Genomic DNA, 27,826 nt, shown 5'->3' with positions numbered 1-27,826 from the left:
TACAAGAATTTGGCATTGGGATGGGACTTTTCCTGTGGTTGGAGGGAATCAACTGTGTCACTGCAGATGGGCTGGTGTTTAAGATTAGGTGTCCCTAAGTGGACCCCTTTGTTTCATAGAATTGGAGAGATGGACACAGCTTCAGGGGTTGTCCAGCCCATTCTCCCTCGAGCCAAAATCAAATCTCTTCTACAGAACCCGTGACAAAGGGCAGTCCAAATTCTCTCAGGGGTAGGGAGCTTGCTACGTGAAGAGTAGCTTGCGCCAATTAAAAAAAAAGTTAAGGGAAACAGGAAAATTTTAGAGAGTAATGAAGTTGTTCTGGATCTTTATCTGTGGCAATATTTTTTGTTTGTTTAATTTTTTGAGAGAGAGGGCAAGCAGGGGAGGGGCAGAGAGAGAAGGACAGAGGATCTGAAGCAGGCTCTGTGCTGACAGCAGCGATCCCAATATGGGGCTTGAACTCACAAACCACGAGATTGTGACCTGAGCGGACGTCAGATGCTCAGCCGACTGAGCCACCCAGGTGCCCCCATCTGTGGTGATATTGATACAACTGTATATTTCCTGCAAACTCATAGAACTTTACAATAAAAGGGTGACTTTTGCTCTATGTTAATTAAACCGTAGTTTTACAATGGGGAAAAAAAATGAGCAAATACCTGGGTGTTTAGCTCAAATTGTTAAAAAGAAAGAAGGGAAGCAGGGAGGGAAGGAAAGCATTCTAGTCTTTACAGTGAATTATGACATATGCTCCATGAAGCAGGACCTTGGTCTTTTTCCTTCCTCTGGTCTCAGTGCCCAGACAGTGCCTGGCACAATGGAAGGCCTGTGATAAATGTTATTGAGCCGCCTATGCTCTTAGTCACTTTCTAAGTAGAGACCGGTCTTTCCACTCTGTCACACACCAGCCCTTCCGGTATTTGGAGACACTCTCCATCATTCATCTTCCCCTCTCTGGGCTGAACTTACCGTGTTCCATTCTTGTACTGTTTGTCTCCTGATATTATTTCCCTCTCCCTCCCACCCTGCCTCTCCTTGAGGAAGCATCTGCTTTACCACACCCCTCCTGGATACGTGGCCCAGCGCTGGGAACCCTGCCCCTGAGGTGGTTGGTCCACCAGCGGTACCGTGGGCCATTGGTACCATGGGCCATTGCATCTATAGACGATGTGAGGAGACACCAACCCCAGTGTTCTTCTTTTGCAGTCAGTACTGAGTGCCTGGTAATGGAACATGAAGGATTTGTTAACAGTAGTCTTCGAAGAATGGAACTCTTAAAAGTAGGGAGGAGAGCCATCCAAGAGATAGGGTGACGGCAAATCCGTCTTCTTACGCGTCTTGACTGAAATGAGGGCAAGCCTCACCACCCTTTGTTTAAGACAGCAGTAGTGTTCTTTATAAATCTTTCAAGGTAGCACTGTATCACATGTCCTGACTCTTCATTATGAGTCATAGGAAGTTTGAAATTCTTAAAATTAAAACTTGTGAGTGCCTTGAAAAATCTAGACTCCCCACCACCCTCCCCCGCCCACCCAGCCATACCTGGGGGAGATATGTAAATATATAAACAGAGAGCAGTGGTTCTCAACCCAGATTAATTTTGTTCTCCCAAAGGATACTAGTCAATGTCTGAAGACATTTTTTTGGTTGTCACAGCAGGGGGTGGGGAGTTGTGTGCTATGGGCATCGCGTGGGTGGAGGCCATGGATTCTGCTCACTACTAACTATCCTGTAGATAGTACTACTAACTATCCAGCAACCCCCTCATGCGGAATGATCGGGCCCAAGGTGTCAAAACTGCTGAGACTGAGAAACCTGATATAGAAGGAATTTTTAAAATTTAATACCCGAAGTACTTATTATTTTGAAGGTATAAAATCTTTAATATTTTGGCATTTAGTTAGAGGTCAATATAGAACCAGAAAACGTAGAGAGGTTTGGTCAGAGAATCATAGGGCTGAAAGGTCTCGTAAGAGACTCTCTCTTACATTGCCCCTGACTCCAAGCAAGACGTGACTTCAGCAAGACAGATGGGCATCTGAAGGCTTATACTGATGACTGTAAACTGAAAATGAGACTCACACAACATGATCCTCACATTCACACAAAAGAGGTTGTCTCATATTTTAATTTCGGCCCCAGCTTCTTCACAAGTGCCTGTCTCTAGATAGCCTTTGAGATGTAATGGTGTTTCAATCTGGGCTAGTCCTTCCTTTTAAATCAAGGGCAGCGATTCTGGTGTGATGAAAATGTGCTTAGGGAGGAGAGAGATCTCATTACAGATGATTGAGATTGGGTATTTTGGTACACAGGGCTGTTTATTTGCATCAATTTCCTAGTGACACCACAGTCTGGTTTAAGTGTAAGTTATTGAGAGCTTTTGTAGCCCAAGATGGCTACACTTGCTAAAGCAGGGAGATTAAAGCAACGTATGTCAAGTTGTGATATAGGATGATCCACTTGAAAAGACTTTAATTACAGGGCTTATTTTGGGAGGGTAACTGTGCTTTTTGTGAGGTATATTTTGGGATCTACTAACCCAGCTTCAAGGCTAGTAATATCTTCCCAGAAAGGGTGTGGCTTGTGCTGGTGGACATAAATATTTTCTCACCAAAACCTTCAGTATAATATTCTTTCGACTTTACTACTCTGCATTTTTCCTTTTCTGATAATCTTTCCCTTTGCAAAAAATGCATTCTGGAACGTTGGAGAAGACAAGGGTAAAAGATCTCATTTCAGATGGCCAAGCCCAGAGATTTTGCATTTTCATCAGTCTGCTGTTTTTTAAGATGAATAGAATTTGGAGGAATGTACCAAAGCTGAATAGTAAGCAGTGTCAGGTGAGACTAAAACCATGTCAGTGCTAAATATTTTAATGTAAGAAACTATGGAAAAGCTACACGTGTATAGCTTCTTATTTGCCAACACTGCCTCTCCAACCCCCGGGTAATTTTTGGAGGCCACTTCAGTGCCCTTTACCACAGCTAATGAGCTGGAGTCGGTACCCACTTGCACTTTGCTCTTCAAGACATGTGCCTTGGGGCACCTGGGTGGCTCAGTCAGTTGAGCGCCCGACTCTTGATTTGGGCTTAAGTCAGGATCCCAGGGCCACCCCATGTCAGGCTCTGTGCTGACCGTGGAGCTTGCTTGAGTTCTCTCTCTTTCTCCCTCTGCCCCTCTCCCCCACTCTTCTCTCACTCTCTTTCTAAAAAAAAAAAAAAAAAAAAAAAAGTATATTAAAAAAAAGGACTTGTGCCTTTTCCCAACTCTGCCTTTGGTGACCTCCTTCACTTCCCCATTAATACCTGAGGCCTTTGGCCTTCCTTAAAGGAAGGGTCGGAACTTTCTGCCCAGTCAGTGTTTCCTAGTCCTCATTTGAAAGTGAATGATAAAGGAGAGATTAGATCAACAAAATAAAATCAGCTTTTCCTTTACACAATGTGTATGGTAGGTGGGTGGGGAGGAGGAACAGAGGTAGAGGAAGAACAGTTTTGTTTTTTTTTTAATTTTTTTTTTTTCAACGTTTATTCATTTTTGGGACAGAGAGAGACAGAGCATGAACGGGGGAGGGGCAGAGAGAGAGGGAGACACAGAATCGGAAACAGGCTCCAGGCTCTGAGCCATCAGCCCAGAGCCCGACGCGGGGCTCGAACTCGCGGACCGCGAGATCGTGACCTGGCTGAAGTCGGACGCTTAACCGACTGCGCCACCCAGGCGCCCCATGGAAGAACAGTTTTTTAACCCCCCAAAATAACCACATCTGAAGGCAGAGAAACACTTTTACCTAAATTCTAAGTCATGAAGGCAATAAAATGAGAGCCAGAATGCTCCATGGGGGAGAGTTGAAGGCAAAGCCTCCTAACTGTAGAAATCTCTGGAGAGGTGTCCCTGTTTTCCCAGAGGCAGTCTGTGGCCTGCATCTGAATCACCCAGAGAGACTATTTATGAGTACAGGTGCCTGGGCCCACTCTAGATGGACAGAATCTGAACCCCTGTGGCAGGTGCTTTCTTCATATCACTCTCCAAGTGACTCTTGTGCACACTGATATAAAGCCCTGCCCAGCCTCTAAGATTCCCTCCCATAAGCATGCCTGAAAGATGCAAAGAACAGATCAGGCATTTTGAAGGTCAGACCAGTGCATGCTGCTCCTTGCTCTGCTGTGCATGGGAGGGTAGAGCACCATATTCTGTTACCTTGTTCTCTTGACCCTGGAAGCTATTTCTTGCTAAGAGAAGTGTCCTCGTTCCAGTTTAGTTTGGGTGCCATCCTAAGGCAGATTCTTTGAAGCTACTGTGAGACCGCCATCCTTTTTGTCTGCTCCAGCGGCGCATAAATCTGCCAACAGCCCTCCCTCTAAAATTTACACTGCAGTGTGGGGTTGGTCTGCGGCAATGCTTAAAACCAGAATCTCCCACTCAAGGAGGGGAAACATTCTCAGAATAAGTAGCTGTTGCATATTCTAGTATGTGACTGGACAGCTCACCCTGTGCAATAGATCCCATGTGGGATACAGGTATTAGGACCCACTGTGTAGACCTGCCTCTGACTGGTAAGGCTGTCCGTGGTATCGTTTGTATAGATAATTTAGGTTTATAAGGAGCTGTGGCATATTTGGTCCTCCCAAATCCCTCCTTAGGTGGTAGAACAGGTATTATCCCCAGATAAAATCTGCGACTCAGAAAATTTAGCCCGTGACTGAGGCAGGAGGCATTTGGGAGTCTTTGTTGTCCCCCTCTCAAAGACTGGAGGCACTGTTGGCATGTGGTGATGTGGGGGTCAGGTGGTTGGCAAATGTCCTACGGTGCCTAAGACAGTTCTGCCCAGTGAAGAGCTGTCCCCGGCACAGTGTTTGTTGCACCCCCACAAAGAACTGCTCTGAAGTTGTGCGGCTAACTTGTGCAGTAGAACTGAGCTTGTATCTACGCTGTTTGAATCCAGACCCTTTATGGCCCTCTCCATCTTAAAGGCATCACAGAATTAATTCCCACATCACTGGGAGCTCTCACTGCATTAAAGTTTGAATTCTGAGAGACGGTTCTTTGGGTTGTGCCCTTGCTGCTCTATGCGCCTGAACATAGGCACAGCGTGCCGTATGTGGTGTCTGAGACCTCTGTGGCTGGGTTGACCACTTACCTTGTACCTGTCATTCCTCTGTCAATGCCCAATGCAGGTGGAGAGAGTGTCATATTTTTTTTTTAAGAAGTTTGTTTATTTTGAGAGAGAGAGAGAGCACAAGCAGGGGAGAGGTAGAAAGAGAGGGAGAGACAGAACCCCAAGCAGGCTCACACTGTCAGCACAGAGCCTGATGTGGGGCTCGAACTCACAAACCATGAGTTCATGACCTGAGCCGAAATCAAGACTCGGACGCTTAACCAACTGAGCCCCCCAGGCGCCTCGAGAGAGTGCCATCTTTGAAGAAAGATCAAAGCCTAAGAGGATGTTCCACCTTTGATCCAGTCTTCCTGGCCTAAAAGCCGTCTGGATAGGGAATTAGGTGTCAATTTCAGGAGTTTTTGGTATGATATCTTAGGCTTCATACTTGGTGCACTTCCAGAGCCTGGTATTGGAGCCTTGTTTAAAGTTTGGTTTTGATGTCAGCCAAAAAAACACCCAAAACAGTAGCTCCATCAGTTTGAATGAGCACACGTGAAATTTATTAAAATGGTAAAACTATAACCGTATTGAATGAAGAGACACAGTGAAGCTGACCTGAATATAAATGTCGAGGGGATTAAGAAAAGAGGAGGCAGTGACATGTGATTTTTTTTCTTCTGTATTATATTTTGCTTCTCTCTCTCTTCCAGTTTCTTTCCCAATTTTTTATTCTGAAAAACTTCAGAGCCGCCAGTTTGGGAGAATGGTAAAACCGACACCTATGTGTCCTTTACCTGGATTCACCAATTGTTCTGAATTCACCACATTTGCTTTCTTTGTTCCTTCTTCCAATTTAAACACATTTACTTTTATATGTATTATATATAACATATATAGCATATATTACATAAATTTTTTCTGCACCATTTGAAAATTGCAAACATCGGGGCGCCTGGGTGGCTCAGTCGGTTAAGCGGCCGACTTCGGCTCAGGTCATGATCTCACGGTCCGTGAGTTCGAGCCCCACGTCGGGCTCTGTGCTGACAGCTCAGAGCCTGGAGCCTGTTTCAGATTCTGTGTCTCCCTCTCTCTGACCCTCCCCCGTTCATGCTCTGTCTCTCTCTGTCTCAAAAATAAATAAACATTAAAAAAAATTATAAAAAGAAAGAAAATTGCAAACATCTTAACACTTTACCTCTAAATATTTCATCACGTATCTCCTAAGAATACGAATTCTTCCACATAATCACAATACTGTTATAGCTAAGAGATTCACAATAAGTCCATGATATTAGCTAATATCCATTCCATATTAAGACCTCCCCAGTTGTCCAGGCTACATGTAGTGTAGAATGTCCTGTATTTTGGCCTTGCTTGTTTCTTCATGGTGTTGTTCAACTTTCCCTTTCTCTCTTCCTGAAAATAGTTAGATCTAGAGGCTTGGGATTAGATGCAGGTGAAACATTTTTTGGCAAAAATACCTCACACGTAGTGATAGATGCTTGATATTCTATCACAGCAGGAGGTCCATGGTGTCAGCTTGTCCCACCATCCAGAGTGATCTGCTTGATCTCTTGAATACGGTGGTAACCAGACCTCCCCTATGTTCACATACACCTTGGGTCAGTAAGGCATCTGTGGGCTGGTGCATGGATCCTTTGTGAACATCCTGTCACCCACCCACCTTTTGCCCAGTGCCTTGAGTATCAATGGATAATCCTCACCTGTACCCGTTATTACATTGGGACGGTGATATTTTTTACCCTTTGCTTTCTCTTCCTCAGTTCTTTATAGTGAATGACCTTCATATTTTTACAGTGATGATTTTTTTTTTAGCCAGTGCCCTGGCAGTCAGCCAGATTTTGCTGTGATAATAGATTATGCTGAACACATTTCTTTGCCTTTAGGATAAGAAGGAGTAACTTTACAGAGCCGTTTACTGCTGCCTGCCAGGGTACCGCATAGGCTCCTTAACTGTAGAATTTATTTCACTTTCCCCCACACACAACAGTTCAGACTGGCAAGCAAAGGGACTTGCTTAGGGTCACCCAGCTCCTATGGTGGAGCTGATACCAAGCCAGATCCGTCAGGCTTCGAGCCAAGGTTTTCCACTTTGCCATGTTCCCTCTGATCCCTGACCCCTGGCACTGTCTCCCACCTACAGTGCTTGCCTTAGACTAGTGCCTACCTGACTGGGTAAGTCTGTGAACAAGGAAAAGTCAGCCAGGACAGGGCTGTGCAGCTGGAGAAACACAAGCCACATACACCTAAAAGCTGCAGGTGCTACTGGGGCTCAGACAGATGTGGGCCCAGTACCATCAGAAATCTCGGTCTGTATTTTAACCATCCCAACTTTTCCATGTGGGTAACTGATTTATATACTCTGACGCTCGTCCGCAGAATCACCAGCTTCCAGCACCTGGGCCGCAGCCAGCCGAGGCCCCCGCACATCAGCCAAGGCTTGGTTTAGAAATGGAATGCTTTGCTTGCTTGTTTTTAACATCTCTTTTAAATAGAAATTAATGTTCTTGAAATCTGATTTGAGGGGTGATTGATTTTTGAAGAGGGGGGAAGGTTGGGTTTTATGGAGAAAAGTCGTTAACTGATATATTATAAAACCTTGTATTTCTTAATTAGTAGGTTAAGAGCACAATAGTAGATATTTCATCTGTAGCTTGGGAAGAAAGCAAATATGGGACGCCTGGGTGGCTCAGTCAGTTAAGTGTCTGACTCTTGATTTCAGCTCTGGTCACGATTTCATGGTTCATGAGTTTAAGTCCCACATCCACATCAGGCTCCGTGCTGACAGCGTGGAGCCTGCTTGGGAGGCTTTCTTTACCTCTCTGTCTCTCTCTCTCTCTGTCAATAAATGGACAAATAAACTTAAAAAAAATACAAAAAAAAAAGAAAGAAAACAAATACATTTCCCTCTGAATATCATCTCTAGGACTTCTCTTTTTCAAATTGTTGTCTGAGCCCTTATCAGGGAGATGAAGTCTGTTTTCCCCACCTTGCACTCCTTGTTCTTTGTGTATATTTAACTGTTTTAATGAGTCACAGAAGAAACTGTGAGTTTGTTCCCAGGAGAAGAACGGTCGCAGATAAATAGCAGTGCTTCTCAGAATGGGCCACAGTGTTGGTGTCACAGTGTTGGCCAAGGATACAGACCAATTAGGTTACTTCTAATTCTTTTTAGCAGAAATTATCCTTGAACTTGAAGCAACGGGAAACAATTGCAGGTAGAGGCCCTCTCTGGTCTTACTTCAGCCAGTAGGAATTTAGTCCTGCCCTCCCATTTTACAGGTTAGCAACCTGAGGCACAGGCAGGTTGAACGGGACCCAGGTCAGACCTAATTAGCTTGGGTCTCTTGTGATTCCTCCTCACGCTTCCTGAAGTTAACGTTTTCAGTCAGCAAGTAATAACCATAATGTTCCGCCCTGACATTGTCACTCATTGTCCGCAATGTTTTTCTTCCCATGCTAACCTCCACGATCCAGGTTTCCACTCCCAGTAACATTTAACAAGTGAAGAAATGAGTGTCCAAATCAGTGCCGTCCAATAGAAATAGAAGGCAAGGAGCATGCATAATGTAAAATTTTCTAGTAGCCATGTTAAATGAAAGTACAAAGAAATAGGTGAAATTAGTTTTAACAATATACTGTAACCTACTATGTATCTAAACTGTTATATCATCATGCAATCAATATTAAAAATTGTTGGAACATTTCAGTACTAAATCTTTGAAATCTCAGTGTGTATTTTATACTCAACAGCTCATCTCAAGTTAGAGAAGCCATATTTCAAGTGTTCCATGTGGCTCACAGCTACAAGTATGGGCAGCAGAGCGGTCCAGGGCCACACCCAACTAGATTCTTTAATTGAAATCTCTTGAGAGAGAAACTTAATCAGCTTTCTTGTCCTCCCCCACCTCCGCCCCAGTCTGAGGCCACATGTTTCTGTCTTCTGTGTGCCACATTTTCCCCAACTAACTCTAATTACAGGGAGACGCTTGGTTTGGTCCTAACCCCTAGCTCAGCACTTTTCCACCAGTCCTGGCAGCTGGTGAGACCGACATACCCTGCCTTGTAAATGATAGTGTGAAGCATACTTCCAAATGTCTCCACCACAGTTTCCATGATTTCCTTTCTCTTAGGGGTAACTCAGTGGCATTTTGCAAAACCAGGGTGATTTTTTTTTTTTTAATTCACCCTTTCAGAAAAATCCATTCTAATCAATGGACTCTTAAAACACATGCAGGCCAGTAGTGTCCCAGGACCTCAGCAGAACAAGTATGCATAGTATACAATTTTTAGCTGTGTTTATACCAAGTATGTCTCTGTTTTGATTCATGATGGTTTCTTTTTTTTTTTTTTTAACTAGTCAAATACTAGTCAATACATCACTCCCATCTTAAGCACTATTCACAATGAAACCAAGAACACTGTTCACAATGAAACATTAGTAAAGGTCAGATTCCATTTCCACTAAATGTCAAGTCTCTGGCCATTGACCCTATTACTTGAAGTATTCAATTGTCATATAATCATGAGTTGGGGGGGGGGGGAATGACAGAAGAATGGTGGCGGGCTCCTGGTGTTTGTTATGATGGACTTCACCCAAATAGAAACCCTAATTTATAAAAATGGAAATTTGAATCGGGAAAAGATTCTCCCATACTCTTTTTAAAAAAAAAAACAAAACAATTTATTTTTGGCAGAGTGCAAGTGGGGGAGGGGCAGAGAGAGGGGGACAGAGGATCCGAAGCAGGCTCTGCACTTACAGGCTGACAGCCCAGAACTTGATGCAGGGCTCGAACCCACAAATCTCGAGATCACGACCTGAGCTGAAGTCAGATGCTTAACTAACTGAGCCACCCAGGTGTCTCCCATATTCTTAATTAGAGGCCAGGTTCCACATCTTCCAACATTCTCAGTTATATAAAGGCTAGAGAAAATAATACCTTACCCCCCCCCTTGTCCTGTGGCCTCCTCCAGTATTGGAAGGATGAAATGAATTTCCTCTATTTTCCTTCAGCACTGCCTTCCTTAAGTTTTGACCTTGTGTCAGTCTCTGTCATTCACAAAGCCCCTTGAACTTAGGTGGAAGGTTGCATTTGGAATCAAAACAATGTGTTGTCAGGGCAGACTTCTTCTCTCACCCCAATCCCTTCCCTACAGTAATTCTGGATTAGTCCCTCATTTATTAAATTATAGTCCTTTTATTCACTCTGATTCAAAGGCATTTTTTTTAGGTGGATATCTCATGTTCATTTAAAAATATCATTTAGTAGCTGTATTTCTGCTAAGCAACCAGAAATTATAGTTGACTCCAGCCAAGTGGCTGAGTTACCTAGGTTTTGCTTCCAGTGTTATGCTGAGTAGAAACGTCTTGGTTTCATCTTCAATATTAATAATTGACTGAGAGTGATGGATGGGGCTGAGGAAGGGCAAGGAAATCTAGAATTCAGTGGCACAGCATCATCGACTCTAAGGATTCTTCTCTGAATCACCAGAGGAGTTTGTTAAAAACCCTGGCACCCAAGCCTCACAGTCCTGAGGACAGGATCCAAGCAAGTACATAAGAACCACCTACCCTTGCTCTATTGTGTCCATTTGTCAAAACTCAAGGTCAGCTTTACTAGATGTAAGTTATACTTTAACAAACTTATTATCCTGAAGTGTATTTATATGCATGCATTGAAACTTTTGACACCCACCATGGAGAATATTTTGACTATCAAACACTCTGGAGTCTGCGATAAAGCTCATAGTCAAAACATTCGTTCATTCATTCAGAAAACATTTAAGGAGCAGTGCTAGGCATTGTTCCTACCTTGGGAAAACAGAGGTACATTGAGACACAGTACATGACCCTGAGGGTTTTGTTTTATGGGTGAGACCGGGATCCAACAACTGGGATGCAATGTGGAAAGTGTAATATGAGTATTGTATATCTGTGGAGCAAAAAAAGGAAGACCCTCCAACAAACACACATGTGCACACGCACACATACATGTGGATACACACACACATTCCCAGTTCTACCCCACTGTCTTCTTGAAGATGGAATGGGATAGGCAGTGTTAGGAAAATTTCACAGAGAAGCCACTGAACATGAGTCCTGGGGCATGATTAGGCAAGGAAGTAGAAAATATTATGCCTGTTTTTCAAAGGAATGGCTCTCAAAATTTGGTTCTAAAGTTAAAAAAAAAAAAAGGTCATTATGACATCAGTTGTTTTTAGAGTGATTTGACCAACCTCTGATACTATTCAGTTCATTTATCCTGATCTATCTAGTTACACTGCCTGACGCAGTAGACATCCAGCACGGTAGGTGTGCTGAATTGAATTGATGCTCTCAGTAGTTTGCCTTTCCCCTGACAAACTGTTATACATGCACAACTATATCTTAGGATAATAATAGTAGTGTGTAATTTTCAAAATAGCACCCAAGTTACCTCTGTAAGTACTGCTTCCTAAATACTAAAAATGTTTGCCCTTGGAGGAGAGTGCATTTAAGAATATTTAAGTGCTTCCTGCTGGTACATGTCACGGTATGATTTGATTTTTGTATTTCGGGAACATTAACTCTTATTTCTAACCCAGTTTTTTACTCTTTTTTTCATTCTTAAATCTATCTGAGGTTGTGGATAAGCAACGGAGCCAAAAGAAATGATCATGGCATCCCTCACTAAGTCTGTCCTTCCAGTGGACCCAGAACACAGCACTGTGTTCCCCTGGATATTGGATGCTCTTTCAGGAGTTGGGGGGCAAAGAGTATTTGAGAGTAGCTGTCGACACTGCCCCAAAAAATATATAGTCAGCGCTGGGTGTCAGCTCGCCCAGGGCAACTGCTCTCCCTACGCATTTTTGCAGCTTACATGCAAATTACCATTATTGGTTACTTTGATACAGTCCTGAACTGTAACAGGAAAACTTGTAACTTTGTGTTGTGACAGGAAGGATGAGAACCGGCCCACATATTGCTTCTTTTGGAAGGCTGAATAATATTTCTAGACGTGCCCTGTGCATTGGAAGTTTTTGCTGCTGTTCTGCCCGCTTCCTAAGCCTAAACAAAATGTGCATTCCAGTCTCTGTTCCATTAAATAGCCATTCTGGTTGCAAGGAAAGTAGGCGAAGTTGTGAGAACTGGATTTAAGCTTTTAAGTGGCAGGATGGGCAGGGCATTCGCTTTGGTGCTGGACCTATGACTGAAATCGGAGCTCCCTGCTGGAAACCAGCTGTGGGGTCTTGGACAAGTGACTCCACCTCTTGAACTCACCATCCTACTTTCCCAAGTGGTAGTTGAGAATTACGGGAGATAAGATGTGGTGCTAACATGATGCCTGGCACTACCAAATGCTTATTCCACGTGAGGTCTCCTGACTTTGCCCTTGTTAGCATATGTATCAGTCTTGTCATCCTCTGTTTACAACTTTGCAGGCTCCCATTAGCCTCTGAGAAAGGCCTAAACGTGGTGAACGTACTCAAGGCCTTTCACAATCCTTCTGTCCGACCTACACTTCATATTCATCCCACAGCAAAACCAGATCACCTCTGTGCCCTCAACTGGGCCTCAGGGACTCACTCTCCTGCGCTAGAATGCCTTCCTCCCATCTCTTAGGGTCTGCGGCAAGGCCTGTCTTAAATACCACTTCTTCCCAGTCTCTCAGGCTGGAAAATTCACCTCTTTGTCCAACACTGGGGCTCTCTCGGCACAGGTGCCCAAAGAGGCCTCTTCTCCTGGTTAAGCCTCTCCTTTCTGCAAAGAGGTTTGCAAATAGCCGCCTTCTCACCGTGTTCTCCTGTGGCCTTCTCTCTGCACAGACACATCCCTAGTATCACTTCCTCTTACAAGAACAGCAGACCTGTGGGACTAGCGCCCTATCCTGTGGCCTCATTGAACCTTAATGACCTTAAAAGACCTATCAACAAATATAGTCACACTGGGGTTTAGGGCTTCAGCATGTGAATTTGGGGGAGACACGAGGCAGTAACACACGGGTATACACATACTGCCAGATCCTCTGAAGGAGTGTGTGTGCGTGTCTGTGCTCACACGTGTGCACACACCCCTGTGTGCAGGTCCCCCCTGTCACTAGCTTTCTTCTTTGCGGCCCTCATGCAGAAAGCATGGCTTTGTCACTTCCCTGTGGAAGTACAGCTGCCCCACCCCTCAAACACCTTGCTTCTACTGCCCCTGTGAGGGCCCCAAGAGACACACACCATCTCGCTGAGCGGAGCCGCTCCATCACGCACGGCCCCTCCTTGCCCCTGACTGCCAGCAGAGGTGAAGGAGAGAGAACGAACCGCAGCAGGGAAGGGAAGGAATCAGGTGACTGGAACAGGAAGGTGACATTTTTGTTTTAAAGGAGAGAAATGAAGCCTCTCTTTTCACTTCTCAGTTAAACGTTGTCCGCAGTTTTTGTTTTTTTACTCCAGGTTTCTCCAGTTCTGAAAGTGGCTAAGGAACCCTTTATCTCTACTAGTCCAGACCACTGATAAGTGATGTGGGAGAATCCAGTCTAATGGAGTCCTTTGCTGACCCAGCCCTGACTTACAGAGGGAGGCTGTTCCATTACAAATAGTTTTTATTCTGCTAAATCAGAGGCTCCACACGCTGTCCTCTGCCTGCAAATTAGCTGGAGGCACAAGCTTTGCATTATGCAAAGTATTTATTCTCACAGTTAATATGCTGGAAAGTGTGGTTTCACACTTTTCTGCCAAGTACAAAGGTTCTCACCCAGTAGTGAACCAAGTCACTGGGGAGCATGTACAAAGTACCTAAACCCCGTGCTTCCTCCCCATCTGTGAGAGTGAGATGGCCCAGGGCCTCCCATGTCATCATTTCTTACCTTGTTACTTCCTCCGAGGTTTCTTACGAAATTTTTCAAATACAGGATTCCTTTTATTTTTCTTGACAAAATCCAGTGGTGAATTCATTTTTTTAATATTCTTTTATGGAAATGTTCAAATCTGTAGAAAGTAAACAGTAGAGCATAATGGACCCCGGGGTATCCTGCACCCAGCTTGCAACAGTTATCCACATTCTGCCATTCTTGTTTCATCTGTACCTGGATTGGATTATTGTTACTATTTTTTGACTACTGCAATTTTGTTTCATAGAGAAGAGAGTGAGAGAGCCAGCCAGTGCCTGCACTGTCCGTGAATTAAAAATTGGTTACATGTCCTCACAGGTGCTTCCCTGACCATATTGCATTTAATCCTCACGGCCCCTGGGCATTGTTCCTCACATTTTATAACATGGAAGCTGAAGCACTAGGAAATCCAACACCTGTGCAAAGTCTCCCGACTAGTAAGTGCGCAAGCAGGGATTCTCACTCTCAGAGGTGTCTGAAAATCATGCTTTCCCCCAAGCAGCAGCTTAGAAGAATCAAGACCACAAAAAAATGCCTAGACAAGTTTGACAGTTTGGGTAGATGGATCACTATATTATAAAACAAATATAATTTTTAAAAAAATTTTTAATGTTTATTTTTGAGAGCGAGAGAGAGTGGGGGAGGGGCAGAGAGAAAGAGGGAGACACAGAATCTGAAGCAGGCTCCAAGCTCTGAGCTGTCAGCACAGAGCCAGCCTGACACGGGGCTTGAACTCACAAACTGCAACATCATGACCTGAGCCAAAGACAGACGCTTCACCGACCAAGCCACTCAGTGCCCCTATAGTATAATGTTAATGTTAGAAGCTAGGTAGATGTTCGATGTAAAATTATTAAATGTGTAGGTAAAAGGTTTTACAGTACGGTAGGTGGATAGCTATATGATAAAGCAAATACGATATAATGTTATTGTTAGAACTAGATAGATATTTCACATAAAACTATTAGAGCTGTGTATTTGAAGTTTTTCACAATAAAATGTTGGCTGAGTGGAATTCCAACAGAAGCAAACTTTGTCTAACTCATCAAGCAGTGGACAGAACACAAGTTATTTTCACATACCTATCCTACTGATGTCTGCTCCAAAGAGACAGATTTGAGAGTTGGTGGAATTGTAATCTTAGGCATACCGAGCCAGGGATAGAAATTACTTGGAGGTGTACCTAATCAACATCAACTGCTGAGGTCTGAGAGACCTCAGAAAACTGATGCAGAAACAGCGGTGGTGTCTTGAGCCAACAGCTCGGGACTCCTCCTCGCTGTTGCTGCTCGTGGAAGGCGAGAGCTGGCCGTGATGATGGACAGTTCTCTTTTCCAGTTCTGGCCATGTAGGTGGGATTCCATCATTTACCCACAGGAACATATTGCATGCATACAACCTGCATGTTGAAGCTGTTCCTCCTCTTTGAAGGCCATGATCGAATTTTTTTTGCAGACATCAAAAACCAAGCCACCCACACCACTCCACTGTGTAACACAGGCCCTGCTCTGATGGCAACCTGGCCTGGTCTGCTCTGCTATATTCTGTTGGGAATGATGGTTGGAGGCAAAGACACTCTGTCCAAGGGATCCCGGAGGGCATTTTGTTGCTGACAGTACAGCCCAACAGGCTCTCTCCCACTTCCACGGAGGGCTCCGTGTATCCCGGCGGCCCAAACTTGGCTGCCATTGGCATTATTACCCAGCCTGCCCTTAGTTCTTGAGGCCGTGCTCCTGGTCCAGGGAAAGCTCTGCTCTCCTAGCTCTACCCTGCTCTAGATGACAAAGGTGTTTCGAGAAAGGAAAGCCACCTCTCTAGAATCCTCTAGTCGCCACAGACTGCAATACTATGGTCACGCCAGGAAACCAGAATGTTTCTGGCAACAACTTTTCCCACCGATTTCCAAAATTCTGATGGAGCCTTGGTCCAAGCCATGTGACTCACTGATGCTTACACCATTATACTGTTCTCCTTCCACTATACCCTGGGCAGAATTGAAAGCCTTCAAGAGGTACCTGTCTCTTGAGTTAACTACGCCATCAGCTTCCTTCATCCTGAACGGTTTCAGGCAATCCAGGCTAGAAGGAAGAGACGGCTTTGTAATCAGACTGGATGTGGACCCCAGCGTCTGCCATTACTGGCTGTGAGACTTGAGGAAAAGTGTTTAACTTCTTTGAGCCCAACCCATGTAAGGCTTGAACTCGGATCACGTATGTGAAGCCACCTCACATGGTGTCAGGCCCCCGGGTCACTAAGCACTGGTTTCCTTTTTCTCTTCTGTGTGGTATGTTGTAAGGAGGACTCATATCCCTGCCACCAGCTGGTGGGACAACCACATCTTGTCTCTGGCTCTGTAAACCTCAGTCTCAGCATCTAAAACTGGACCGCCTGTTCTCCAAGTTGCTGTGATTTAAAAGCAAAAACAAAACAACTATACTATCTAACTGCTCCTCAGGGGGCTCCCTCAGATTGTGGGGGCAGAGGGGAAAGTCCTGAGCATGGGATAGCCCAGAAAGAGTGAGGACTGGGATGGGTGAGATTGAGGTAGGGACAGCAGGGGAGGAATGCTCAAAATGACACCAAAGTCAGAAGGTTGGCATTGCTAAAAACTAAGATTGCCACCTGGGAGTTTTGTCAAGGTTGAGTTACAGCACACTAAGCAGGGATTACTTCCCCACAGGAAACCTCTTGCAGCTTAGGCCCCTTGCGACTCCCTGGTCCAGATGAGTCCTGTCCTCCACTGCAGCATTCCTGCCCACGCGTGTTACTGCTGCCTTCTTCCCAGGAATGAGTGCCATTATTATTTCACGCGGTCTCACTACCAGAAGACGTTGTTTGCTCACTTTTGCGTGACAAACATCGAGTCTGTTGTCCGCTGCGCTGTTTAGTCTTGCTTGGGGACCTTCCGTCCTTGCTGTTGGCTCCTGCCTGCTGCAGCCATCCACACGCTCCGAATGCTTTTCCCTTCTTCTCTGCAGCTGCAGGAAGCCTTGTGGTTGGGCTTCCTTAAATGCAAGCAGATGGAAGTGAGCAGGGGTGTGGAGGCAATTAGAGGATTTCTTGCTCCAAGCGGTGTGGGTTTGCTCTCTCTGGGTATGTGGCTGTTCTTGCTCATTTTATCTTTCATTTGGGTTTTGTGAGGCTATCAGCTTTCTTTTCAGGCTATATTTTGCTGCCCATTGCAGGAACTTGCAAAATGGGATGACTTGGTTGCTTACTGTTTGGAATCAAACTTTCCACATAAGGCATAGATAATGCGTATCACGCTGATGATGGTGCTTCATATTTGTGACATATTGTCCCATCTAAAGAGTGCTTTCACATACATCACTGTCCCACTTTTTGTCTGGTCTGAACTCGGAAAAAACACGAAGGCTCTACTCTCTCTGCTCGAGTGGGAGTTTCTCCTTGTCTTTACACCATCTCTGTAGTCAAACCACAAAGGGGAGAGTTACAGAATGAAACTGTAGCCTCTGCTTCATTCCTTTCCTCTCTCTAGCTTCAGTTTAATATGTTCCAAACTTTATCAGCATACTGCCAGATTGTCTGGACCTTTAAACAATTGTAACAGATAACATCTGCCATCAGGGAGCTTCCAATCTAGTTGGGGAAACAGACCTTTAAATGTGAGTTTAAGCAACAGTACCCAACACACAGAAGGCACTCCATGACTAGGTGGTGAAGAAATGAATGGATAATGTAACCTACCAAAGCCCTGAAAAGCAAGGAGGAGAGCTAGGAAGGAACTGAAGGAGGCATAGTCCTCAGTGGGAGCAGGCACACAAGGTGCAGCACCTGTGGGTGCCTGGGAGTGAGAAGACAAGAGGACCGACTAGGCACCCTCGTGGATTGTGATTTGTCATCCATTAGTGCAGCTAAATGAGAGCTGAAGACATCAGAGGAAGCCATATAGATAGAAACTAAGAAGAATGAGCAGGGAAAATGCCATTCTCTGCTCTCCAGGACAGGACAGGCAGAAAGACGGAAGGAAGCAGGCTAACAGGCAGACTGGAAGGAAGAGACTGCCATGCCACAGGCCTGTGCTAGGAGCTGGGAGAAGGCAGTGGGGGTGGGGGTTCAAAGCAATACAAGACTTGGCCCCAACCCTGTAGAGACCCTGCCATGCACAGCAAACAGTGACTCAGTGTGATTGTGGGGGATAAGCCAAGGAACTAAGAGACCGGGAGACCAATGTGAGCCTGAGGAGCTAAAATGAAGGCTTCTGGAGGGTAAGACCAGCATGGGGCCAGGCACATGGATGAGATGTGGGAACTGCAGGGACGGTCGTGTGGAGATATGTACCATCCTGGGTGGAGATCATGCCGAGGCAGTGGGAGATTGGTGGGACAGGTGTGGGGGCCCTAACGTGGAAGGCTTGGAAGCCAAGCTGGAGACCTGAGGAAAGGTGCTGAGCAGGAAGGCAACATTAGGAAGTGTGGTAAGTGGAATTTTGTCCCAGACGCTGGGCTAGGGGCTCCGCACTCTCCCTTGCGGACGGTGCGAGAGTAAGCTCAGGGAAGCAGGCTCCTCCTTGGGGTGGACGCTGAGCCTTTTCAGTGTCTCCTGAGGGCACTGGTCTACTCCAGCCCAAACACTGCCACTCGGGTAGAACAGGAGTAAGAAAAGATCCTCTAGTGCAACTGTCAGTAGGACACTGTTACCGTTGGTTGTTTTGGCTGCCACAAAGCTGTACTAGGTTTGGGACAAATGGGGGCGCCTGGGTGGCTCAGGCGGTTTGAGCGTCTGACTTCAGCTCAGGTCACGATCTCACGGTTCATGAGTTTGAGCCCCGCATTGGGCTCTGTGCTGTGGCAGCTCAGAGCCTGGAACCTGCTTCGGATTCTGTGTCTCCCTCTCTCTCTCTCTCTCTCTCTGCCCCTACCCGGCTTGTGCTCTGTCTCTTTCACTCTTTCAAAAATAGATTGAAAAACATTCTTAAAAATTTAAGAATAAAAAAAAATGTTTGTGACAAAATGTTCTTGAAGAGCTCCAGAAGTTTGTGCTATAGGAGCTCTAGGTATTTTCGTTCTGGTGGATTTTGTTTGTTCATTGATTAATTATCACAGTGTAGTTGACAAACAATGTTACATAGTTTCAGGCGTACAACATAGTGATTCAACTTCTTTATCCACCACAAGTATCTGTCACCATACAACGCTATCACAGTACCACTGACTATATTCCCCATGCTGTACTTTTTATTCCTGTGACTTATTCATTCCGTAACTGGAAGCCTGTATCTCCCACTCCCCTTCACCTGCTTTGTCCACCCCCCTACCCCTTCCTTCTGGCAACCGTCAGTTTGTTCTTTGTGTTTATGGGTCCATTTCTTTTTCTTTGTTCATTTTTTTGGTTTGTTTTTAGATTCCAAATACAGGTGAAATCATATTCTGTGTCTGGCATGTTTCACTTAGCATAATGTCCGTCCATGTTGTAACAAATGTCATTATGGTGAGTTTTTAAAAATAATATCCACATTAATGCATGTGCTCAGTGTAGAGTACTTAGAAAATACAGAAAAGCACAAGGACAAAAGTCACTATTACTGTTACTCCATCACTCAGAAACAATCACACATATTGTTAGTATTTTTGTTCAGTACCCAAATTTGGAAGTTTTAAAGTGATTTCAAATTGCACTAATCATTTATGTTTTGTATCTTATTTTTATAACTCGGCAATATAGCATGAATATTTTTATGGCAGTAAATTTATTTTACAATATGATTTTAGTGCTATCTCCTATCCCACTATGGAAATGTACCATACATTGGTTATTTAATCAAACAGGAAACCCAGCCTCTATTTCTGCTTATTTTGGTTGTTTTCAGCGAATTAGGTTTTAAACATTGTTTAAAACAACATCATAATGTAGTATTTTCAGATAACCTTGTTTTCATTGAGCAAATTGCCCAGTCAGATCCAAGGAATATAAAAGTTCTTCATGATATTTTATCTCATTTTTGTTGTCACTTCATCGAAATGAAAATCAGCTGCCAAGTGGAAAAGAATTGTATGTGCCATAGTATGCTCCTCTAAGAGTGTTGAAAACATAAGCGCGCCAAGCCCATGCTGATGGATAGACCCAAATACAGAATACATTTAGGGGTCTCCACGACAAGATAGTTCTTAGAAGTCAGTCTCATCCTGTGCTTGATATAGTGAAATTCACTGTTATTTATTTTTGAGAGAGAGAGACAGAGCTCAAGCAGGGGAGAGTCAGAGAGAGAGGGAGGCACAGAATCTGAAGCAGGCTCCAGACTCTGAGCTGTCAGCCCGGAGCACGATACAGGGCTCGCACAAACCACGAGATCATGACCTCAGCCGAAGTCGGATGCTCAACCAACTGAACCACCCAGACGCCCCATGTATAGTGAAATTTCAACAACAAAAAAAATTGTAAGCAACCCTCAATATTATCTTCACATACATGAAGAACTTTCTTAACCCTCTGTCCCTACCTACCTCTTGTCTAGCGCCTCTCCCTTCACGACACCTGACTCCTTCCCGATGTGGGATGCCATTTGAAGGGCTGGTTCCTGCTGACTTTATTATGAGCTGTGTGGAAGAGAAGGTGGCAACCTTATTTTTCCTTTGAGACAGAGTTTGATTTGCAAAGGCCTGGAACTTCCTGTTTGTGTTTCTTTTCCAGTAAGACATGTGATTTACCACAGTTGAAGGTAACCCCATCGACAGAGCCTCATTTTTTCAAGTGGAATTTTTCTGTGGGAACCATAGAATAGAAAGGAATCCTGTAAGTCTTCCCTGAAATTGTTTCCTCTCACAGTTTTACAGTATAATTAGGTTACTTGTTTTTCTTAATTATTTTTTTATCATCCTATGCTTACCTGAATGAGGTGTGTGTCAAAGAGCAGGAAATGAAGGTCGAGAAAAATAAGTGTTCTATTTTTTGAAAAAAACTACTTTGTCTAACTGTTGCTGGTACATAGAAACAGGATTATTCATATTGAACTAATAGCAGTTTGCTAAGGCCTTGTGTCAATTCTGATCATTTATCTGTAATTTCTCTCAGGTCTGTGTAACCAATGATATCCATGATAATTACAAGTTTTAGTTCTTCCTTTCCAACACTGATTGATTGATTGATTTGGTCTGTCTTATCTTACCCCTCTGCCTGGGACCCACAGTACAGTGTTTGAGTGAAGTAGGAGAAGCACACCTCCTGGCTTTGTCTTCGTTTTAAGGGGAGGCTGCTAACATTTCACCATTGAATGCGACGCCTACTGTTGGGATTTGGTTAATACTAATACTCTTCAGGGTTAAGAAATTTCCCTTCTGATCCTAGTTTGCTAAGAGTCCTATTTTCTAAAATCACAACCAAGTGTTGAATTGTACTCAGTGTCTTTTTCTGTGTCCATTGACAAGATCGAGGGTTTTTCTCTTTTAATCTGATAATGGGGAAATTGCTGTCAGCAACTTTCTTGAGTTAAATCATCCTTGTATCATTGCTAAAAATCCAAGTTAGCCATGATATATTTTATGTACCAGTGGGTTCATTTGCTAATATATTTTTAGGACTTTTGTTTGTATTTATATCTGAAATTGGCCTATAATTTTCCCTTTTCCCTACTGTCCTTGTCTGGTTTTGATACTGAGATTATACTGGTGCTTTCCCATTTTCTCTCTCTGAAACTTGCATCTTTTTTTTCTCTAAAACCATCTGAACCTCGTGTTTATTGGTTTTGTTCTCTTTGATGGAAGGATGAGTAGATTTTTAACTGATACACCACATTCTTTTATGGTTATAGGACTTTGTTTTTCTGAAATTCCTCGTTTCATTGAAATTTTCAAACCTAATGACATAGAGTTGCTCATAGGACACTCTTATTTTTTCATCTCTGCTGAGTCTGTAGTTACATTCTTTTATTCCTAATATTATTTTGAGTGTTCCCTATGTTTTCCTTGATCAGTTTTGGTGACTTGCCTATCAACCTTTTCAAATAAACAGCCTTTACTTTGTTAATCTTCTCTAATGTATCTTTGTTTACTGATTTTATTAGTTTCTACCCTTTATTATTCCTTTCTTCCACTTTCTTTAGACACTTTCTTCTTGAGTTGGCTACTCATTAATTTTCCATACTTTTTCCTTTCTAGGATAAGATTTAAGTATTTTCTTCTAAGTACAGCTTTAGTGGAATCTTACCAGTTTCATTGCAGAACATTTCATCATCACTCAGTTTTAAGAATATTGTCATTACCATAATTGTTTCTTCGTTGCTTCATGAGGTACTAGCAGTGTCATTTTAAATTCCCAAACAAGTGAGAGTTGTTTTGTTTTTGTTTATCTATTTTGAGAGGAAGGGGCAGAGAGAGAGAATCCCAAGCAGCCTCCACACTGTCAACAACGCAGAGTCCAATGCAGGGCCCGAACTCACAAACCCGAGATCATAACCTGAGCTGAAACCAAGAGTCGGACGCTTAACTGAGTCACCCAGGCGCCCAAGTGAGAGTTTTTTAGTAATCATTTTGTTTAGTAGTCTAATTTTAAAAAATCTATTGTAATTAGAGAATGTTGTTTGTATGATTGATACCAGTTCCACAAAATTTATTGTGACTTGGTTCTTGGCATAGTGTGTGATCAATTTCTTAAAAACATTCCATGAATGTTCTTTTTTAAATGCATATTCTCTGATGGGTGCCGGGGAGATAGAGCTTTAAAAAGAGATTAGGTTTGGGGCGCCTGGGTGGCTCAGTCGTTTGGGCATCCGACTTCGGCTCAGGTCATGATCTCACAGGTATGGGTTCAAGCCCCGAGTCAGGCTCTGTGCTGACAGCTCGGAGCCTGGATGGAGCCTGTTTCGGATTCTGTGTCTGCCCCTCCCCTGCTGTCTTTGCCTGTCTCTCTCTATCTCTCTCTCTCAAAAATAAAAACATTTAAAAAATAGATTAGGTTAACCCATTAGATTAAACCTCTTAATTATGTTATTCACATCTTTTATATACTTATTAATTCATCAGTTGTTAGAGACATGTCATTAAAATCTCTCACTATGTTTGTTATTCTGTCCTTACAGTTCTGACAGTTTGCTTTAGTCATGGTAGAGTGTCAACGTGCCTTTCTCTGGCATTGTCCTCTTTCTCTCAGAACATGGATTCCCTTCTTCAGCTTCTAAGTAACTATGAATCTAGTTTCTCAGAAGCCCTGGCCTCAAGGCATTCATCTTCAGATTACGTTGTTAGCTTTAACAGTGTGGGCTATTTGGGGGAGGCGGAGAGCTGGTGCTTGGAGGAGACTTAAAGTTAATCTGATCCAACCGGTGTCTGTTTATCTACAATCTACAAGAACATCTGTATTGTCAGATGGTTTCTACCATCTTTGGGAAGTTCTCATTATTAAAACGAGTCATAAGAAAATCTTCTTCCATGTAAGAACCATGTAAGTTTTTTAAGACTGCTTAAATGTCTTCCCTAAGCAAAACAGTTTTCACTTTTTGTATTAGCTTTTCCCAACATAATTCCAGGTCTTTTCAGTATCTGTTATTTTCTGAACAAGTTCTAGATTCTATATAGTCATGGATTGAGAGACTTAAATTGTAAACACACACACATATCCACATGAGATATGTATTTATCTATGTATATGTTTTAAGAGTATTTTATTAGATAATTACTAAGGAAAACCCCTCAGAAAAAAGGCAAAAACCCACTGACCCCATCATCTAAGAATTTCTTTCTCTCAAGAGAAACAGTTGAGATGAACAATGGCTGTCATCTGTTATTTTAAGGTATACACCAAGATCCATGCAATGAGAAGTGGATCAATGGCTGTCATCTGTTATTCTTAAGGTATACACCAAGATCCATGCAATCCTTGTCCTGAAGATCAACACCAACTACAGGAGGAAGGAAAAAACTATAGCAACAAATATCCTATTTTTTTAAAAATCCAACTTTGTTTAGAAATTATATTAGCTTTGGGGCTTCTGGGTAGCTCAGTCAGTTAAGCGTCCAACTTTGGCTTAGGTCATGATCTTGCAGTTTGTGGGTTCGAGCCCCGCATCGGGCTCTGTGCTGACAGCTGAGAGCCTGGAGGCTGTTTTGGATTCTGTGTCTCCCTCTCTCTCTGCCCCTACCCCGCTGTGCTCTGTCTCTTTCGCTCTTTCAAAAATAAATAAATACTAAAAAAGAAAAAAGAAGAAATTATGTCAGCTTGGGGTGCCTGGGTGGCTCAGTCAGTTGAGGATCTGACTTCAGCTCAGGTCATGATCTTGCGGTTTGTGGGTTCAAGCCCCGCTTCGGGCTCTGTGCTGACAGCTCAGAGCCTGGAGCTTGCTTTGGATTCTGTGTCTCCCTCTCTCTCTGCCCCTTCCCCACTTGCTCTCTCTCTTTCTTTCTCAAAATTAGATAGATACTTTAAAAAAGAAGAAGAAGAAGAAGAAATTATGTTAGTTTGAGGCGCCTGGGTGGCTCAGTCAGTTAAGCGTCCAACTTCAGCTCAGGTCGTGATCTCGCAGTTCATGAGTTTGAGCCCTGCATCAGGCTCTGTGCTGACAGCTCAGAGCCTGGAGCCTGTTTCTGATTCTGTGTCTGGCTCTCTCTCTTTCTTTCCCAAAACTAAATAAACATTAAAAGAAATTAAAAATTATGCCGGCTTGCTTTCTATGTATCTAATAGCCAGTAGGGAGAAACTTGCCTTTTATTTGCTGACATAAAAGTAAGTGTTATGTTTGGAAGCTCAGAGTTCACAATTTATACACTGAGGGAATAGTAAGAGTTATTACAGGATCTCTTCCCTCATGGGAATAGTACCCTATTGTGCTTGCAGGGAGTTGACTGTAAGTTGTCGGCACTCCTCTCCCTTTCACTCATGATCCTCTCCACCCATCAAGAAAGCAAACTCCAACTTGGGCCCAGAACTATTCAGTTAAAGAGTTCCACCTTCAAACAGACAACGCAAGTAGTATCTTAGTATTTCTCAGCATTGTGGTTAATGAGGAATAAGGGGACGACACTGCCCTTTTAAATGGTCTCTGTCTCTCGGTGCCTAAAATTTCGTGATTGCAATTTAAAGACCCAAAGTTCAGATTTGCTAAGAATGGCTAAATGCAACCTCCAGTGTGATAACTCCATCATTGCTATCTGTTAACCTCCTTAGCTCAGCCTAACGAAGAGGAACACCTTCATGGTAACCAGCATGGTTGGTTAAGCCAAGCTAGGTTTGTTAGGACGTTTACCCAACACATTTATGTCAAAAGCTCCCGTGTTTCTAAGTGTTTCTAAAACCTTGTCTTAAATGAGGTCACTTATGCTATGTTTCAATAACCACTGCATTAGATCACACTGGCTTTCCAGCAGCCATGTCAAATAATTGACTCAAACTGAAATTACTCAACTAACACCCTCCAAATCTTTTTCACATGTGCTGCTGCTCAAACCATACGCCCACCTTCCTGTACTTATGCAACATTTTTTTGTTCGGGCCCTCACATTTTCCTTCACTAACCTTATCTCAGTTCTGCCTATTACTCTAGCCTATCAAGATATTTTTGTGTCTTGACATTGTCACCTGCAACATTTCCTATCCCTCCAAAAGTTTGTCTCATTTGAATATTTTATCAAACAGATTTTCCACATCTTCATCGAAGATATTGGCAAAGTTGTTGAAGAACTCAGAACCCTGTTTTATGCCCCTTGGAGTCCACCTTCTAATTTTTTTTTAATGTTTTTATTTATTTTTGAGACAGAGACAGAGCATGAGCAGGGGAGGGGCGGGGGGGGGGGGGGATACAGAATCTGAAGCAGGCTCCAAGCTCTGAGCTGTCAGCACAGAGCCCAACGCGGGGCTCGAACCCATGAACCATGAGATGGTGACCTGAGCCGAAGTCGGACGCTTAACCGACTGAGCCACCCAGGCGCCCCAGAGTCCACCTTCTAAATGGACATGAACTCACTGATCAGGCCCATCTAAATATTATCATTCATTTCATTGCCCTGATATCCAAGCCACATTTTCCTGTCTCACTCCCATAGAGATATGAGAGGCTTTTTTGGATGATGCATTGCTGAAGTCCATAAAGAACCACATTCCTCTGATCCCTTTCAAAACAGAAGTGAGCTAATCATCCCTATCCTATATGAGGGATCAGACCAAATGCTGAAACACTTTAATAGGATTACCCAAATTGGGCTTTTTTCATCCATCACTTCTTGATACTTTTTCCATAAGACCAATCTATTTTAATAAGACCAATTAATGTTGAGATTTCAAATATGGAAATGGGACTGAATTTTATCCCAAGCTATTTTTACCCCTGTTTGTGGGCATCCAGTTTAACAATTTTCCTCACTTGTGCTGGATTAAGTACTAGAGTATGTCAGCTAGCACGTTAGAGATAAACTAAGCCCCCAATGAAATCGCACCAGTCAACATCCCTGTCTGTCCCTCTACCCACCCTCCCCACCTCCTCCCTAAATCAAGATTAATACTGGCTTGGTCCACCAAAACTGCCTCCTAGCTGTGCACCCTCTTCTGGGTGCTCTCTTTGCTGTCCAGGCTAGGTCTAGTCCTCCTCCCTTGTCTGGCAGTCTGCTCTCCCTGGCCATCTTTGCTACCAATGTTCCTGAGGCCAAGAATGTTCCAATCCATTTCTAAATTTAGAAATCTTGCTCCTCTCTCAAGCAATAAACTAAATGCTTCTTCTTAATAGAGTCTTGACTGATCCTTCCATTGAACGTGATTTCTTCCTCTACTGAGCTCCTGTTAGTACTCTGTAACTTCTATGTGACAGCTGTGTAGAATTGTTTGTATACTTGCTTTATCAAAAGCCACCCCAGTTGCTGGGATAATAGCTTATTCACCTTTTTAGCTCACCAAGGGCCAGGCACCTAGTAGATGGGACATATTTGTTGGATGGATGGATGGATGGATGGATGGATGGATGGATGGATGGATGGATGGTGTTGAGATTCAAAAGAGATAAATAACTTGTCAAGATCACCAAGTTTTGAGTAACAGAATTGACAATAGAGTCAGTCCCCAAATTCAGTGGTAAGGTGTTTGTCCAACACTGTTCCACATCCCAGTCCATGGTTTTGCTTTGATCTTTTTGTGGAAGTATTAGTAATAAAACATCCAATTTTAAGAATTAGACCAAAAGTTCCACATCTGATTGTAATACCTCTTGTTTTTGCACGTTTAGAAATACATGTTTGGGAAAGAGGCATGGTGGGCTTTTCCTACTGCATTCTTCAAATTTCATAAATAATTTGAAAGGAGACATTGCCACTTTGGGACATTTGTGCCACACAACTTAAAACATCTGCAAATACATTGGAAATATTGATCGTTCCAACTCTAAAAATCAGAATTCTCTTAACAGAAGCATGCACTTAAGTCTTGCTGTGTCAGCAGTTGTGTTTGCGTTTTGCCTTTATTTTGAGTGAAGAGTGGGCTAGGAATGTGATGTTAAAGTAAGAGATGAAGCCCAGGGATGAAATGGTTACCCCACTAGAGCCGTGGTTCTGGCTTTCTCAGGCTACAGTGTAACAAAAGCACGATGTTGTCAACCTGAGCTAGGGCTGATTAGCTTCATTTGAATCTGAAAGGGAGCCCACATCCTTCCTGTTGCCACGCTAAGATGCTGAAAAGAACTCACAGAGAAAACAGATGGACTAATGTGTTGTTTCCCAGACGTCCTGTCCCCAGTGCCCCCAAAACAGTGCAATAATTGGGAATGAGGTTGAAGGAGAAAAGAACAAAGGAATGAAAGTATAAAATGCTGAGGAAAAGCCAGCTAGAAGCTATTCCTTTTAATCTGCTTCTCTTGCTCTTTTTCAAATGTGGTTCTGTAGATAGTGGCAAAGGGAAAGAAACGCAGGGTCATTTTTTC

General features: G+C 43.4%; 1 protein-coding gene across 5 annotated transcripts in view; it reads left to right on the top strand.

Annotated features, from left to right (window-relative positions):
- Positions 1-27,826, top strand: part of FYN (FYN proto-oncogene, Src family tyrosine kinase) — a 214,636-nt gene that overhangs the window by 97,823 nt on the left and 88,987 nt on the right. The gene's annotated exons all lie outside the window — the stretch shown is intronic.

This window comes from Lynx canadensis, chromosome B2, assembly GCF_007474595.2.
Source record: "Lynx canadensis isolate LIC74 chromosome B2, mLynCan4.pri.v2, whole genome shotgun sequence".
Lineage (NCBI taxonomy): Eukaryota > Metazoa > Chordata > Mammalia > Carnivora > Felidae > Lynx > Lynx canadensis.
The sequence above is the reverse complement of the archived record's forward strand: the minus strand, read 5'-3'. Positions and strand labels throughout refer to the sequence as shown.